The following is an 18,571-nucleotide window of genomic DNA, read 5'->3' on the forward strand; positions in this document are numbered from 1 at the left end:
ATGATTTAGAACCAGAATGGTTTACTTAAAACCAACAGCCTTGAAGATACAACTTAAAACTTGTTCTATGCAACTAACTAGTCTTTTTCAAATAGACCAGGCCATTTTCAAATTAAGTAGTAGGAATTGTCTAAGTATAGAAAAAGCTTGATTCTCAGATTTATAGCAGCTAAGATTATTTTAAAACATGTTTTATTCTATGTATTATATTCAAAGTTTGGGGGATGTAAGGCAATTGATGGAATGCATAATTAATCAGGTTAATTATTATAATAATAATAAGATTCAGTGACTGGTAGGTCTGGAAGTAAATAAAGACAAGAGTCTAGCTAAGAAGCAGTACATAAGAGACGGGAGCCATTGTTGCATAAGCTTAGGGAGCAATAGATCGTAGGGTAGATGAGTCAGAAGCCCCAGTCAGAAATGAGTTCCAAGACCTCCAAGTACACCATGCAGGCTGTTCATGGCACAAGAGCATGCAGTTGAGAGATTGAGAAGAAGATAAAACCTAGGTCATATACTCTTCAAAAAGCCATGCGCCCTTGTCTTCCCAGAAGGGGCACCGTTTTCCAATTCGTGCAAAGGTACCTAGGAAGCCCTGGTCAACATCATAGTGATTCCAATTGATGACAGAGCTTCTGAGGGCCACCTCCCCAGGGTTTAAGGTCTGAGGTCTTGCCTTCTAAACTAGCCACTGTTCCAGGGGCCCTCTCCGTCTCTATCTCACAGCATCACTAGCCATTCAATGACTCAAGTTGAAAACCTAGGCATTATGCCCGTTCTCCCTTTACTTCTTCATCCAACCCATGAGGAAGTCCTATTGACTCTACCTCCTGAGCAGAGCTCAAATCTGCCCATAGCCCCCGCTCTATCCTCCATCATCCTTTTTCTGGAGCACTGCAGAACTATCTAATCCTCTGTCTGTTTTTGCCCTTTTAGTTTGGACTACACAAGTAACCATCTTTTTAAATGTACCTGTTTACATCTACTTTATGTCTTGAATAAATGGAAAGACACATTTTATATAAGAAGAGACATAGAAATGTCAATTTTCTTTAAGCCATAATGTAACTTGGCCCAATAAAAAATGGATTTTTTAAAGAAGTTGCTGTGGTATGAGTGTAGGTTGTCCTCCAAGGGTTCAGGCACTGGAAGCCTGGTCCCTAGTGGCAATGTTGAGAGGTAGTGGGACTTTTAAGAGGTGGGGCTTAGTCATGGGGGCACTACCTTTTGGAGGGACCAATGTAGTTCTTTCAGTATTGCATTAGTTCTTATGAGAGCAAGTTGTTAAAACCAAAGTCACCAAAGTTCCCTCTGCACATGGTTGTTTCCTTTTGTGCTTTGCTACCACATTGTGACACAGACTCACCAGAAGATAAATAAGCTGGGACCATCAACCTTGGACTTTCAACCTCCAAATAAACCCCTTTTCTTTATAAAGAATTTGGCCTTAGGTATTTTGTTACAACTACATAAAATAGGCAAAGAGTATGGAAAAAAAACATGTAGGAATAAATATCCTAGTAGATATTAAGAAGAAAAAGAATAACAAACCCAGTAGAAAGTAAAAGTAAGCTGGGTATACACACCTATAATTCTGGCACTCAGGATGATAAGACAAGAGGATTTTGAATTTGAGGCCAGCAGAAAGGGAGAGAGAAAGAGAGGGAGGGGGGAGGGAGGGGAGAGAGAGACAGAGAGGGAGGGAGGGCGATGAAGAAAGAGTTGTGGAGGTTATGGAAAAGTGTAGGATAAACTGAAACGTTACCTGGAACTTAGAGAGTAATTGTTAAATAGACAAAAAACATCCTAGGCAAAGGCATAGCTGCAGCAGTAACCAGGCTTTAGTAGAACAGTCTGCCTGCAAAGAATTGGGTTAGGAAGCAATGAAAGATATTATAAAAGACCTTGAATATGAACTGTAGGGGTTTGAAAGTTACAGTGAGATGTGGAGAGTCACTAAATGTTTCCGAGGAAGAGCGGCAAATGATTAAAGCAGGCGGATTTGTTGTTTGGTTTGATTTTGATTTTGGAGACAAAGTCTTGCTATATATATATAGCTATATATATATATATATATATATATAGTCGAGGCTGTCCTGGAACTTGTTAAGTAGCTCAGGCTGGCCTTGAGCTCACTCTCCTCCTACCTCAGCCTCCCAAGCACTGTAAACAAACCATGATTCAAGAGAATTATTTTACAATTTTACAATCCCTACATAGGGTGATCTAGAGGGGAAAGGTTAATTCAAAGAGACTACCTAGAAATTGCTAGCAAAGTGGAGAGGTTAAGTACGAAGGGAGTAAGTCAGAGTTTGTGATGAGAATAGACAGAAAATTCTGGGATTCCCTACATAGAAAGTGCACAGAGGATTTAGTGACTGATGAAAGAGTTGGGGCTCGGACTAAAGAGTTGAGAAAAATCAAACATGACTCCATAGTTTCTGTCCTGTTAGGATATGGATACCATGTGGAAACACAGCATTCCAGAAGGAGAGCCAGTTGGAGGGAATTGAGTTCAGTTTTAGGTCCTTTTGTTGGTAAGAAATTAGAAAGCTTGTGGTTGAGTGGAAATGTCCACTAGGCAGATGAGCTGGCTTCTTCTCTCCACCTCCAGAGAAAGTGTATGTAAACTGAATAGGAGAGTGTTGCTGAGGGGTAAGGACAGAATTAAAGGTAAATGTTCAGAGGTATCCAGAGTGAAACTGAACATAAGGTATTGAATAGCTTCTTTTTGGCAGAGGCTGGGGTTTGAACTCAGGGCTTCATGTGTGCAAAGCAGGCGCTCTACTGCTTGAGCCACATCTCCAGTCCATTTTACTCTTTTTATTTTGGTGATGGGGTCTCATGAACTATTTGCCTGGGTTGGCTTTGAAACCATGATCCTCCTGATCTCAGCTTCCCAAGTAGCTAGCATTAAAGGCATGAGCCACTGGAGCCTGGTTTAACAGCTTCTTTTAATCATGTGTTACCCGAGGATACATTCCCACTTTTAAAAAAAGTCTCAGAAGCTGGTGTGGTGGCTCACATGTTTAATCCCGCCACTCCAGAGGCTGAAACAGGAGAGTCTGAACTTCGAGGCCAGTCTTGACTACATAGCAAGACTGTCTCCAAAATACAAATGGTCAGGGATGTAGCTGCGTGGTAGAGCACTTGCCTAGCATTTTCAGATTGCCTGTGTTCAATCCCCAGCACCTCCAAGGGTCAAAGAAGTATATAGGAAAAATATGAAAGTATGCAGCCCCTCTCATACCACTCTTCCATGCCTACTGCCCATAAGATAACCCCTGTTATACACCCCTGTGTGTCCTTCCTTCTTCTTTCTCTCCTTTGCAGTTTCTCCCTAATGAGGTAATACTTCCATTCTTTCTCAGATTTGTGCTTTCCCTTATTCAGCAGAGCGCTTTCCACATCATCACATGAATTTCCCTCATTTCTACTTGTCCTCACCCTTCAGGGTTGCACTTCCTTCTTTCTATGTGCTCAACCTTCCTAAGATCATTTAGGCAAAGCTTTGGTGTTACCTGGCAGAGTTTCTTTATTCTTATTTGCTAATAATGATAAAAACTATTGCCCATTGTCCTGTGGAATTATGTATCCTTTTCTCACTGATTGGTAGGAGTCAGTTTAAACACACATCATTTTGAGAAAAACACTTAAATCCAAAGTAATTGACTTGCATTATATATGTAAGAGATTGGACAGTTGGGAGTTAAGCTTCTGATGAGAGGCCTCATCATTCATGCCACTCTTCCCACTTTATTTCTTTATTAATTGCAATCTGAAAAACTGGGAGTTCTGGACGTTAGAAAGCTGGTATGTTTTCCTGTATTTGAATATCCCCTCCCCCAGGTTGCAATGATTCTTTCACTTATTCTGCTCATTATTTTCCTACTTATTCAAGGTTATAAACTGTCTCTTCACAGAAATTTCCATGGAAACGCTATTGATTACATTGATAAAAATACATGGAAAGCCTATCGTTGGACTGAGAAACTGTGAGTATTTTCTTTCCAAATATGAATACAAAAACTGCATTGTAAGAGCCTCCTTGGTTCAGAATTTTGAGGTCAGTATCTCTGAGAAAATGTATTTCCCCTCCACATCCTACATTGACCTCTATTGATGGAAATTATGTGGTTATTTTAAACATCAAATTTTATAGGGACTGGGGGTTATAGCTCAGTGGTAGAGCACTTGTCTTTCATGTTAGCCAAAATGAAAATAAAATACAAACTTTCATGGTTCCTCTTTGAAATAAGAAACAATTTAAATTGATTTTCCATTGTACAAGTAATACAAATGAAATAGCAGGTACAGTGAAAACCCTCCTTCCCATAATCCCCCACTATTGAGGTAATGACTACTCTGAATTTGCTACCTATCCTTCCATATCTTTTCCCATGCATATATACATATTTACACACAGATTATTTTGTGTGATTTTCACATCTCTTTTTACATAAATGCTAACATCCTGCAACTTGATTGTTTCTCTTCACTATGTCATGTTTCTTTCCTTCCCTGTACATAGAAGTTTCCCTATTAATTTAAACTCCTGCACAATATTCCATAGTATGGAATGTCTTCTGCCTGCCAGTCAGCTTTGAGACAGACTGCTGATGACTTGCAGGTAAGTTAGAAAAGGGGCATGCAGCATGACCCAGGCTAACTAACGTTTCTGTACTATCATTGCCCTGGAAGGATCAGCCTTTCCCAGGTGTACTGCGGAATGGAAAATAAAGGTCTCATCTCCATCTCTTCTCCATCCCTGAGTAACCCCTGCAGCACTTCCCTATTTAATCCTAAAGCCCCCACCAAGATTGTCTTTCATTAAATTTAATTTTTCTTTTTCTTTCATTATTGCTTCTCTCAGTCCCTGATTTACAATTTTGTTTCATAATTCAAGCACTGATATTTTAAAACTAAATATTTGGATTTAGGTACAGTTTTTTTTGGGGGGGGGGAAGGTGGACAACTCTAAGTTAATTATAAAGGAATGTGAAATGCTTTGTGACTTGAACATACAATGTAAAGCAAGAGACTATAACAGTGCTCTGAGAAAAATTTTTGCAGTCCATTCTGGTGGAACAATATTTGCAGGCAGATATCCATGTCAGATTCTCTGCTTACAGAGTAAATTCTCTAAAGTCACTTACAAGAACAAAATAGCCTCTGTATGTGCTTTGAATGCTATTGGTTCTCAGTAAAAATTAGATCATGATAATCTTAAATGCAAACAATTGCAATGATATTTAATAAAATCTGGTTTGTTAAGCCAAAATTAAATGCTAACAGTGGTGCTAGCTGCCAGTTTCTAGAAACGTAATATTTTAAATGAGCTCATAACAAGCCACTTTTTAGTTGTCTTTAAAGAGAAAAAAAACCCAGTTTTCACTTTTTTTTTTTTTTTTTTTTGTGGTACTGGGGCTTGAACTCAGGATCTTCACTTTGAGTCACTCCACCAGCCATTTTTTGTGTTAGGTATTTTAGAGATAATGTCTCACAAACTATTTGCCAGGCTGGCTTGGAACCACGATCCAACTGATCTCTGTCTCCTGAGTAGCTAGGATTATAGGCGTGAGCCACCAGTGCCCAGCTTGCTTGCTTTTTAGGAATCAAATTAAGCCAATTCTTTTTTTTTTTTTTAAAGCTCCTTTTTGTTACTTGAATGTTGCAGCCAACAACTTTGAATATACAGTCCTGTTCTTGTTTTGAACTTAAATATCAATAACACAGTGTAAACAAATGGGAAAGAAGCTTGGTGTGTTCAAATAGTTCAGTGGTCATTAACAGGCAAGATAGACTTTTTTCAAAGTTGAACTTGCACAGTAATCTAAGTAGACACTTCGCGGTGTTTTTTTCTTTGGAGCCATTGTACTTCATGTGTAAGCCCTTTAACTCTATAGTACTTACTTGGTCACATAATTTGCTTACAATCTGGTATCAGCACAAAACATGCTAAGATATTTGTTCTTGTTTCTGTTTTCCAGGGGGTTTGGGAAACAAGGCTTCCAGTGCCAAGGTAAGCTGTCCCAGTGGGCTTCATTTTCAAGTACATCATGAAATGAACATTCCAAACAGGAACTCTGTTTCCAGTCATCATTTCTTTGTGAGCCAAAAGGTATGTTCAGATAATATTTTCAGAATATGAGGGACAGAAATTTGGGCCTTGAAAAAAAATCACACACTATTGCCTACTAGGCAATCTGCACATAGAGCTGCCTTTTTTCTCACTAGAAAAGAAAAAGAAGAAAGAAAACCTTCTTGTAAGTTTATTTTTTGCCAAGAACATTCTTGTCAGAAATTGCTGTCTTTGTGTGGGTGTTAAGAAAAAAATGGAGTCATTTTGTAGTCATGTGGCATTTCTTTCTTGTTCTTCTTCTTTGTTTTTGTTCCTCATCTCTTTTCCTATGCACTGGGTGGAACTCATGGCAACTGAGTTTTAGGCTCTACATCATTCTAGTAGGGTTTTGTTTAGATTGCCAATTGTTGGCTAGAACAAAGTTTGCACATTTTAAAGTTATGTCAGTGATGTGGGAATGACTGCTACAGTATGTCTGTGCGGTATACTTTTCATGCAGCTTAAATATCTGACAGCATATAACCATTACATCCAGAAGGAAATTCACTAGTTTTCCTTGATAGTTACGTTTTACACTCATCAAATATCTAACCTTTCATGCGTTCCATTTTATTTGTCTAACTACAAAAACCCTTTATAGCTTTTGAAGGCATCACAGATTCATTAGCTCACTTTCTGTCTCTCCTGTTCATTGTCTATAGTATGTTTATTTGGTTCTGGTTACATTTCCCATGTGGGCATAGGCTTATGATTAGGGCAAGTGGAAAGAACATTCTAGCCAGGAAAATATTATCCTAACACTGTTTAATATTAAGTGCATTAGAGGGAGAGAGAGGCAATGTGTGTATTTTTACAACTGAAGTCAAGCCAAAGTTGGACAGCTTTTTGAACCTTCTTGAAATTGGTAATGTTGTTTCTAGTATACATATTAGAGGGGGACATTTTATGGGGAATGATGAGTAGTATTCTACATTTCTTACTTCCAAGATGGTCTTACAGTCCACATTGAATAGATTATTTTGAGCGTTACATTTGGAAATCAAGCGATACTACTTTAAAAAAGAATGAGGAAAAAGGCATACTGCTCCAGTCCTATAAAAGATGAAAGGGAGCGCTTCCCTATTTTAGTTCTCAAAGTTATGGGCCTGAACTTTACGGGTGAGATTTGGGTCCAGGCCTGAGCATGATTTTAGGAAGCTGAAAGGTGTAAGAAGATTCTGGGCCAATGGGATTCAAGTCTGTTATTACTTTGATGATATCTTTAGCTTAGGTGGGGAACTTGTAAGATACCATTTGGGACACATTGAATTTCTTCAAATATTATTTGTTCAGGAGAAAGTGAGTATGTTATTTTAACACTGTATCATTTCCTTCATAAAAATAATACAGAGAAGGGCTTCTCTTTCTTAGAATACTCATTTGAGCAGGTTTTGTTGGTAAAAATCACAGTGACCACAGGACTAGGCTACGGGAGTATGTGTGACTTCCTCTGGAGAGCAGTGACCAACCGCTAGTGTATCAGCAGATTAATAATAGTCTCACACCGTCATAACTCCCTCTTACCTAAACTTAAACAATGCCACTCATGGGTACGCAGTGTGGCTCAGGTAGTAGAGCGCCTGCCTAGCCAGAGCAAGGCCCTGACTTCAAAGCCCAGTACCACAAAAGAAAAAAAAAAAAAAGAAAAAGAAAAAAGAGAAAAAGTGATACTCAAAAAAATTTTAAACTGTGCAAAATAGCAAAGCCCTAAGTTCAAACCCCAGTTCTGCAAAAAGAAAGTGATACTCGTAACAGTTTTAAACTGTAAAATAAAAAGTAAAATCGTATACATTTTTCTCTTTCTGTTGTTTTAACTTCTGTTGAAGACATCCATTCAGCTGGGTGTGGTGGTTCATGCCTGTAATCCCAGCACTTAAGAGTTTAAGGCAGGAGGATCTAGAGTTCACGGCCAGCCTAGGCTACATAGGAAGTTATAGGCCAGCCTGAGCAACTTTGCAAGACCATGTGTCAAAGAACAAACAAACAATCCAAAACAAAATCAACAAGAAAGACATTTACTCATTCACACACACTTAGTTTTTAAAGAGAGATCGACATTTTCTGTCGTTCTGCAATTTGCTTTTTTCACCTAGCATTGTATGCTGAACATCCTTCCATGTCAAAATAATCAGATCTGCCTTATTCCATTTAGTGGTGCTTGCATGATTGTATCCATTTTGTTCTCATGTGCCTCCACCGGGTGGTGTTTTAATTGTTACTAAGTTCTTACTAGTACAAACACTGCTGTGGGGCACATCTTTGGGCACTAGATATTTCTACAATAGTTACCCAGAAGTGTGTATATGTACATTTAAAATTTTAATGAGCGCTGCAGAGTTGCTCTCCAAAAAGGGTTCCAGTTTACATTTTCAGTATTGGTGGAAGAGAGTGCATGCTCCTTTGTCTTCATTCTTAGTGAAACTATTGGACAATATAAATGTTTTATGTTTTTACCACTGATAGCACCTTGTTTACTCTTCAATATTATTTTTCTTTATGAGCAGCATGTAAAATGTTAGATTAAAAAAAACAAAACTTCTGTTGGGCCCAAGCCAATATTTATTAATATGCCACCTAATACCACTTATGTGAACTCCTTGTAGTTGAAAGAAATTTGGTATTGGAGTCATGTGATGATTTTGTGGTGTTTTACAGAGTTCTGTGACCCAAGAAGACTTTCTGGAACCCCCACCCCTTTAAAAATGTCTGGGCAGAAAGTAACAAAATAACCATAAAGGAGTAGACCTTTGTGTTTGGTCTAGTAGGAAGCATAAAGAAGGGCAAAGTAGTGGTACCCTCACCCCTCTGATGAGCTTGTTGAAAGGGTAGATTGTTGCCTTCAAAAATGCATGGAGGGGTTAGGGTTACAGCTCAGTGGTAGAGTGAGTGCTCAGCATGTGTGAGGCCCCGGGTTTAGTCCCAAAATATATATGTGTGTGTGTGTGTGTGTGTGTGTGTGTGAATCATGGCAGAAATGGTAAGTCAGGATGCCAGTGTTCCTGAAACTGAGTGTGGAGAGGGAAGAAAGGCCTAAGAGGTGGGTAGTTGTGATTTATTGAAAGCTTGTTTACAGTCCTTTGAGCTAGCTAGAGAGCCCTAGGATTACTTTGAGTTTATAAGACTGCATGCTTTTGCATGTACAAATCCTATTTGTGCAAATTTGACCTTTAAAATGATTTCCATTCTGTCCTCCATCCCTCTCCTCCTTTAAAACTGGCCTTTCCTGTGAAGTTCTTGGCTCTGTAGTTGATGTGACCGTGCCCAAGCTCTCCATCTGTGGCTGGTGACTATCCATTCACATGCCTCATAACTATTCAGCATGGATTATCCACCAGGCACCGTGCTAGCTGTGGGGAATAATTATAGTGCCTAAGATTTGTTGAGAACTCCCTTCATGTATGGTCCAGTGTTAAGCACTTGCATACATTTTTTTTGTCATTTCAATACTCACAACCAAATAAGGACAAGTAATTTTATAGATGTGACTTGGAGAGGTTAATGTGCCCGAATCATACAACTAAGTGACTGGGCTAGGATCTGAAGGTAGATAGGTAGATTTTTGCTTTTGGGGTTTTTTGTTTGGTTGTTTTTTTTTTTTGAGCTGGGGTCTCACTATGTTGCCTTAAGCTCGTAATCTCCCTGCCTCAGCCTCTTGAATAGCTGGGGTTATAGGCACACACCACCATGCCTTGCCTGTAGGTAGATTTTTAATTTAATCTTGTTTGTTTATATATTTATGTATGTAGTGGTGAAGATCAAACCCAGGGCCTTACACATGCTAGGCAAGTGCTGTACTACTGAGCCATATCCCCAGCCCTTCTGAAGGTATGATCTTGATCATAAATTCATTTTGTTCTTCTCATCATATGGATTTTTGTGACTTTTCATTAAAAAAAAGCATCTCGAAGCACAAATTCTTCATGGATTTGTATATTTTTAAAAGCACCCGCCCCCATTTTAGCAGCTTGGGTCTGGATGTTGTCTTCCCTGTCCACCTGTCACTCATAATAAAATGGAACTCTATCTGTAAGAACATGCCTTTTAATTTCCTGTCTTACATTCTGGTGGTATATGATGAAGTTATGAAACAAGTGCAGTCAAGCCTGGCAGACATTAGATTGAGAACGTTTCAGAGATACATGGAATGAGTTTACATTTGATCAAAGGTTAATTCAGTCCTACAACTTTTCTTTGCAGGAACTACTTCTCCTTCTCCTCCTCCTCCTCCTCCTCGTCCTCATCCTCCTCCTCCTCGTCCTCCTCGTCCTCCTCGTCCTCCTCGTCCTCCTCCTCGTCCTCCTCCTCGTCCTCCTCGTCCTCCTCGTCCTCCTCGTCCTCCTCGTCCTCCTCCTCGTCCTCCTCCTCGTCCTCCTCGTCCTCCTCGTCCTCCTCGTCCTCCTCGTCCTCCTCCTCCTCTTCCTCCTTCTCTTCCTCCTCCTCCTGCTTCTTCTTCTTGACCATTTTTGTTACATATATTAGCTGTACAGGGAGGTTTCATTGGGACATTTCTGTATATGCTTACAATATGCCTTGGTTAGATTTGCCCCCTCCATCATTCTCCCTCTCCCCCCTTAAAACAATTTCATTAGGTTTCACTGTTCCATTTTCATATGAGTATACAGAGTGCATTGGCCATATTACCCCTCTTTTACCCTCTGCATTCACCCTTCTTCTCCCTCTGGTTCCCACTCCCTAGCAGGACCTGTTTCCCATCAGGAGCATCTTCTTTTCTTAGTTCTCGCCTGAGGTTGGGAACTGTCAGGGTCTCCCAGAAACGCTTCGGGCTGCATGCTTGCTGTGTGTCTACTCTGCTGGTCCTTTTGGGGCTGCTGAGATCAATTATGTGGAACTTACCCAGAGTCTGGTACAGCCTGGCCATCACAAACTCAGCTTGTCTTAGAATTGTCAGTGTGTACTTGCACCCCAAATGTACACCAGATACGTATTCTGAGGTTTACTTAAATAAGCCTTTTTACTTATCAGAATTTGTAAATTCTTGATATTCTAAACTTGGCTACAGGGGAGATTGTTGAAAGTGGTATCAAACAGTGCTTTTGATAACCAACTCATTTAAAATTATTTCTGGGGCCAAGCATGGTGGTACAATTCCAGCTACTCAGGAGTATCGAGGTTCTAGGCCTGTTTAGGCAAGAAAAGTTAGTGAGACTCCATCTCAGTGAATAAGCCAAGCATGGTGGATCATGTCTATATCCCAGCTATGTGTGGGAGGTGGAGATTATGTTCACTGTCAGAGATTGGCACCTGCGCCAAAAGATAGGCCTTACTTAAAACAAAACAAAAACAAAAAACTAAAACAAAACTAAAGCAAAATGGCTGGGAATATGATTCTAGTGGTAGAATACTAGCTTAGTAAGTTCAAGTCCTTGAGTTCAAGCCCCAGTACTGAAAAAAAAAATCCTGGATGTTTCTATCATTTTCTACTTCACCTTCAGATATCTAAAGTCAGCCGTGTAAACTTAAGCTGTTTCACCCGCATGATGTAATTCTTCATTTGAATTTATCCTTTCTGCTCCATCCTTGTCTGTTCTCATCTCCCATCATTTGGGTATTAATAATAACAAGTGTGGAGAAGCATTTCACAGAATGAAGTCTGAAATTTTGGATGACTATTCAACAGGTATTATTATTATTATTATTATTATTATTATTATGGTTTGTTTTGGTGGTTCTGAGGTTTGAACTCAGGGTCTTGCACTTGCTAGTAGTATTTTAAACATTTCCATGTCTGCCAGGTGTTGGGTCTGATGCTGGAGCTATGAGGAAGCAGAGCTGAGATTATCTCTCTGCCATTCCTCTGGTACTGGACCCAGTTGCTAATCTGGTATCTGGGCCGACAACTAACAATGGCATGTGGAGTTGTAGGGGAAGGGACGTTGGGACTTTTGTAGTGTATGACAGAGGGACTCGAGTCAGGCCAGGAAAATCTCACCTGAGGAAGCAGCATTTGGATGAGCTGCAAAGGCTGAGGAGTTAACATTGAAGAAGCAGGGAAGAAGCTTCTGGGTAAGGCATTCCCACTTACAGAGGCCATAAGAGGGAGCATTGTGTGTGGTAGGAACTGAAAGAGGCTCTCTGTTGCTGGAGTGTTTTGAGTGAGGGTAGTGCAGGGCGAGGCCGTGGTGCCAGTCACTGTTGTGTCATGTGCTAGAGGAAGACTTGCGGCTTTGAACCTGTTGACTGAGAGGAACTTCAGAGTGAGGGTAGTGCAGGGTGCGATGAGGCTGGAGAGTTAGGCAGGAGCCACCTGGCAGGTGTTAGACCACCTGGAAGCCTTTAGTCCCTTAGCCTAGGAGCCATGGGAAATTTTCAAAGGGCTTAAGCCTTTGCTTAAGGAAAGAGGTGGGGCAATCAGAATTTCCCTGGGAAGGAGTAGGTGGGCTGTTTCTATGGGAAGAACTAATTAGAAATGGGGAAGAAGGTGTGTGGCAGCCTACAGTGAGGTCATGTATTGCTCTTTTGAGAGAATTGGTTCCTGAAACCAGAGAGGCACTGATGGAGAACTGTTTTCCAACCCAGGATCTACTTAGGAGGTGAGACCAGCTGGACTTGGGGATGAACAAGGGAGGCAGGAGTGGGGTGGGGGAAGGGTCAGGACTGTGGTGCCAGTCACTACTGTGTGATGTGCTAGAGGAAGACTTGCGGCTTTGAACCTGTTGACTGAGAGGAACTTCAGAGGTCTCCGAAAGGAAAGCAGGAAATACCAGCAAGGCAGCTGGATTTGGATGCTGGATCCAAGAAGGGCAGCCAGGACTGGAGAGAAAACATGAGTCACCTACTTATAGGTTGAACTGAGTAATAGCAAAGATTGCAGTGCCTGAGAAGAGAGGGCTGGTGCAGTCAGCATAGTAGAAGCCGGACATTTGTTGGTCACAATGAGCCTGTCAAAGAGAGGGTAGGGTGGCCATTGAGGTAGGAATAAAACCAGAGCCTGTAGAAAGGCAAGGGAGAAGACCAGTTTAAGCATGAGGTAGATATTGCTGTAGGTGAGGGGGGGATGGGAGACAGGAGTTGTCCTGATGGCCTGTTGGGGTTAGAGCTTGGTGGTAATGGCACACAGTAATGGAAACAGGGAGAACAGCTATCTGAGCAACCCCTTCTCTCGGCATGTCTTTGGGTATTGATACAGAAGGATACAGATGCACCATCTTGCCTGCGATAATCATTGTGTATGTGACTTAAAGAGGTCCAACACAACCATGGCCCCCCTTCCTTTTTATGCTCAGCTACCACATTTGTATCTGCAGTAAAAGGATGTCTTAATTACTGCTTTTCGAGTTACACAGCTGTAATATCTTTTCATCCTATCAGAAGAGATAAAACGGATAAAACGCTAGGCATGCAAGCATTTGTCTGTGTTTGAGAGATTTTATTAAGCTAGAATATTGTATTAGAGATTCAATTCCATTTTCAAGTATTTTGTTAAGAGGACCTCAAGATAATTGTAGGGAAAAGGGATATTTGGAGGTCATGTCCCTTGATATTAACTGTATTACAGAATTTTATAAAGCAAGGTGGACTACTTTTTTTTGGCAGTACTAGTGTTTGAACTCAGGGCCTCATGCTTGCTAGATAGGAGCTCTAGCACTTGAGCCACACACCCAGCCCGAGGTGGATTTTTAAACAGCAACAAGCAAAGCAATTTTGGACCCACCTGCTGTCGTTTGGGGCTGGTAGTGATGAGACTGATGGGTTCTGACTAGGTTCATTCAAGGTAGGAATAAAGAGGTACCTGCTTGCTTCACTTTTCACCTGTGCTTTCATTTTCTGCTCTTGGACAGAGCATTTATTTCTCTCTCTCTTTAGTAAAAATTTTGCCTGCAGTAGTAACTTCTCCATGTTTTCAGTCCCTAAAGGGACTCCATAAATTATCAAGGGGTGACAGCCCTGAAGATAAGTTTTGCTTAGTGCTTTTTGGGGTAATGTTAGATATGAGATGTCAGAAGGGATATTTTGGAATCTTAATTCCCTTGCACCTTGGACTCAGGGAAGAGGGTTTGGGTGTGTGGCTGTCTTAGCTGTGTCTTCTGATGGCTCAGTCTTAGTCATTTGGATTGAAAGATTGTACACCCCAGGCTTTTGGTCCTCACAGTTTGTTGCTTTCATGCTTAGTGTAAACAGGACCCTTTTACATCTCTCCTCTCTTTAACCTCTGAAGACTCTGATATGCATCTGTTATGCCCTCCCATGTGGTTGGTGCTGCTTTATGAATTTCAGATCTTTTCACTTGTGTCCTGTTAGTTGGGATCGGCAAAGTTCTAATGGGCATAGCAATGCTGAATCCCCAGTCTTCAGAGGCTTAACATAACAACCATAGCCAGTTGCTTCTCCTTGCCATCCATACACCTTACAAGGAGGTGTGGGGCAAGTAGGCGAGTGGCATTCTCTCCACACAGACTTGAAAGATTTTAGCCTCGGGCCTGAGTCAAATCCTTCAGGAGCCAGGGAAGGTTGGACTTGGGCTATTAAACTAAGAAATGACACTTCTGCTGCAGCTCATTGGCTAGGGTGGGCCATGTGACCTTCTAAGGGGGGTGGTGTTCCAGAAAAGGGTTGGAACATAGCGCAAAGAATAGGAGTATTTGATGAGAGTGTTTTTAGCTCTGCTACCTCCGTATGGTATTTGTTTCTATTCTTTCCGACAGTTGTATTGTTATGTATAGCATTTTGGTTGTTGCCTTTCCTTAGTAGGAACTCTCTTAAAGATAATATAAACTACATATAATCTCTGTTTTGTTAAAGCACTTATTTTTATAGTTTATTTTTTCCTCAGTATTTTGCTTTTGAATCCAATAGTAGCAAACCAATTGTTTTTTATTCACAATATAGCAGTGCAAAAGAAAGTAGCTTTTGCTCTGTAGTAGGATTTATAAATGTAATACCTCTTAGAACAGGCTGTGGTAATTCTGATGATGATATGCTGGTATCTTTTTTATTTTTTATTTATGTTTTCTTTTTGTGGTGCCAAGGATGGAGCCAGAGGTCTTGCCCATGCTAGGCAAGTGCTGTATCACTGAGCTGTGTCCCAGGCCTGAGCTACGTCCTTGCATGGTCATTCAGTTATCTTTTAAACAATTATGTTCTTTGTCATTTGTTGATAGGTTCATCTCCTTTGGACAGTTCTCACGTTGTTTAAGGAGAGAAGGAACCTTTTCTCATGGTTTTCTGTGCCCTGTACTTGTTTGTGGGCTGAGGGGAGGGAGCCTGGTTCTGTACATGGTGGGGATGAGGGGGAGTCAAGGAGGTGGAGTCCTAGTCATTGCAGGCCCTTCCATGTCATCATCCCCAGGAACCCTCACCTGACTGCTGGACTGCACCTGTTCTGGGCCCTGACTGACAGGACAAGCAGAAGTAGATTGATTCTTCCTCCTGGAGGTGACTCCAGGGATTCTTTATCATAATCCTGTCAACTGAAAAAGGTTTCAAAGTCTTGCACCCTTGACTTTGTGGTTGGGTTGAGGTTTTAAAAATTTGTATGTCTCCATTTCCCCTGATTATGCTAGACACGTGTCCTTTTTAAAAATGTTGCAAATGAAGTGTAAAAAAAGTGTGATCTTCCTATGCAGAAGATGGTTTGTTGTACTTCCTGCTTTGTAAGTATGTGTGTGTGCATATATTCTTTATGTGTTAAAATACATTTTAGATCCTGCCTTTGACACTTAAGATTATACTGTGATAGACACCTTGATATGGGTAAAAGACGGAATAGCTATTTCTCCAAAGAAGGTTCACAGTCAATAAGCACATGAGGCGATGCTCCAAGTTGGTGACATTAGGGAAATGCAGATCAAGACCCCAGTGAGGTATCACTTGGCAGTCATTAGGATGGCTGTTGTAAAAAATAAATAAATAACTAAAAACAAAAGAGAACAACTAAAAATCAAACAACAAGAAAGTAACTCCCTCCCCCCAGAGCATATCAAATGTTGATGAGGATATGGAGAAGTTAGGGCACTCAGGCTTTGTTGGAGAGGAATGTAAAATGGTATAGCTGCTATAGAAAATGCTGGGACTTTTTCAGAAAGTTATACTGTATGACCCTGTAATTCTGCTTGTGGGTATGTACCCAAAAAGAAATACCCACATTCAGAGCAGCATTTTTGTCAATACCTGAAAGGCAGGAACTACTCAAATATCCACCAATGAATGAACAGATGAACAAAATGTGGAATATATATAAGGACAAATATCATTCAGCCTTAAAAAGGAAGGAATTGTGGAATATGTTACAACATGGATAAGCTTAAAAGAAACCACTGTGCTAAGTGAAATAAGCCAGGCATCAGAGGATAGATGTGAGGCTCCACTTATATGAGGTACCTGGATTTGTCAAATTCACAGAGACAGAGTAGAATGGTGATGGCCGGGGAGGCAGTGAAGAAATGGGCAGTTAGTATTTGATGGGTGGTTTTAGCTTAGAAAGATGAAAGTATTCTGGAGATGGATGGTGATGAATGATGTTTGTAGAACAGTGTGACTCACCTCATGTGAGAGAACTGTACACTTAAACATGGTGAAAGAGGTAAGTTGTGTGTAAATTGTACTGCAGTTTAAAACTATATTGCAGTAACTTTCCACATTATTAAACATCGCTGAAAAAATATATACTATTCTACCCTATGAAATCCTTTACCATTTTATTCACTATTGGACATTGTTCCATTTTTCAGTAATGTGAGAAATACTGTGCTGAGTATCCCTATGGCTTTTTCTTTATAGAGATGCAGGATGGATTCCTAGAAGTGAGATTACAAGGCTATATGGTATAAACCTTTTTAAGGCATTTGTTCTAAATTATCACATTACCTTCAGAATGTGAAGCACTTTTGTACCAGCAGTGTATGGGAGAGCTCATTTCACCTTAACCTTTCAGATACCATGTGCTATCTTTAAAAATAAATTTCTTTTTTGAGGCAAAAAATGGCCTGGCATGGTAGCATTAACTGTAATCCCAGCACTCAGGAGGCTGAGGCAGGAAGATTATAGGTTTGAGGTCATCCTGGGCTACAAAGTGAGACACTGTCTCACAAAAAAAAAATTCTCTAAGCCAAACAATGATATGTCATCATTGTGTCAGTTTGTTTCCATTTTTTTTTTTTTCAGTGCTGCTGATTGAACCCTTGTGCACTCTACCATTTACCTATACCCTAGCCCCTTATTACTGGTAATGTTAACAGGATTTTCCCACTTTCATTAATAAAATGCCTGAAATACAGTGAGTGTGTACTCTTTGTTGAATGAATTTATTGATTGTCTGGTAGGTACCATACTCTTTTAAGTGTCAAACCTTGTTTGACATGATGTCAAACAAGATTGATGCTTCTTGTACTTTCCATACTGTACTTATGTCTAGTGGAGAGTCAATTACACAATTGATAGATGCTATCAGATGTGAAGTAAGCCTGCTGTGAAGACAAATATTGGTGATCCTCTACCCCAAGGTGTGAGAGACAGAGAAGGCACCTGTAAGGACGTGATGTTTAAGCCACGACTTGGTTGAGTAGGAGGGATCCTGCAAGGGTCCTCCTCCCAGCTGGAAAATTGGAGCATGTGGGTGGAAGAATGTTTCCAGAAGAAAAACCCCAAGGTACTAACATTTCTTGCTTCTTTAAGACTTGGCTATTCCTTGTCCTTTGCTCACTTGCTCTTTTTTTCTTCCTTCCCTTCCTTTTCTTTTTGTTCCCTTCCCTCCCTTCATCCTTTCCTCCCTTCCTTTATTCCTCCCTCCCGTCCTTCCTTCCTCTCATTCCTATTAGTTTATTCATCTTGGGGCTAATTTTTAAACAAATACAGCAATTTTTGAAAAAGAAGTATAGTAAATTCTTAACTTTCCTCATTCATGTATGTTGTATTTTCCTTTTTCTGGTTAATTTGATGTTTATCCTCCTGTCCTACCCCCAGCAAACAACTTTTGTTTATGTGTGTCTATTTTAGTATCATAGTAGATAGGAAGGATCATCCCTATATCTGAAAGAGAGTAGAGAATAGAGGATAGTCCCACTGTCTACCCCTAGCCTCCTAGAAGTGGAGCCTGACATAGGATGGAGCCAGTCCTGGGCCAGGCCAGGGCTAGGCCAGCATCATCCTTTTGCCTTTCTGCCAGGGATCATGTGCTGTGCAGTTACAGCCCACAGCTCTGCAGTTTTTCTCCACTTCCCAAGTTCCTCACACTCTCATCTGTGCTTAGTAAGTGCCCATTCTAGGAACGTACAAGACCCCCTTTGGCTCCTTGAATGAGACCATAGATTTTGGTATTCACTGCCCTTCATCTTTAGAGTGACTCTGCTGAGATTACTATTAGAATAGATCAGCATTTTTACTTCCTTTACAGAGTCATATTTAGAATCGTGGGAGAGAGAAGGGAGAGGTGAACAGGGATGGCACAGGGAACTCCAACATGTCTGAGGACTTGGAAAAGATGAAAGGTAA

At 40.6% G+C, this 18,571-nt stretch overlaps 1 protein-coding gene and 2 long non-coding RNA genes across 23 annotated transcripts in view; 2 read left to right on the plus strand and 1 right to left on the minus strand.

The window, feature by feature from the left end:
- The window catches only part of LOC109676013 (uncharacterized), a 355,135-nt gene that overhangs the window by 65,408 nt on the left and 271,156 nt on the right, over positions 1-18,571 (plus strand). The window lies entirely within an intron of this gene.
- The window catches only part of LOC109679135 (leucine-rich repeat-containing protein 37A2-like), a 127,873-nt gene that overhangs the window by 52,244 nt on the left and 57,058 nt on the right, over positions 1-18,571 (minus strand). The gene's annotated exons all lie outside the window — the stretch shown is intronic.
- Positions 3,273-18,571, plus strand: part of LOC141413711 (uncharacterized) — a 48,926-nt gene continuing 33,627 nt past the window's right edge. For 2 of the 10 annotated variants that reach the window (XR_012438521.1, XR_012438522.1), the window contains exon 1: positions 10,606-12,675. This is a non-coding gene — a long non-coding RNA (uncharacterized lncRNA). Of the gene's footprint in view, positions 3,999-4,534; positions 4,634-5,993; positions 6,125-10,589; positions 12,676-17,583; positions 18,568-18,571 lie in introns of those variants that run through there. The other 8 variants (XR_012438526.1, XR_012438524.1, XR_012438530.1 and 5 more) reach the window with 7 other exon arrangements.

The sequence above is a fragment of the Castor canadensis genome, chromosome 11 (assembly GCF_047511655.1).
Source record: "Castor canadensis chromosome 11, mCasCan1.hap1v2, whole genome shotgun sequence".
In the NCBI taxonomy this organism is placed as follows: domain Eukaryota; kingdom Metazoa; phylum Chordata; class Mammalia; order Rodentia; family Castoridae; genus Castor; species Castor canadensis.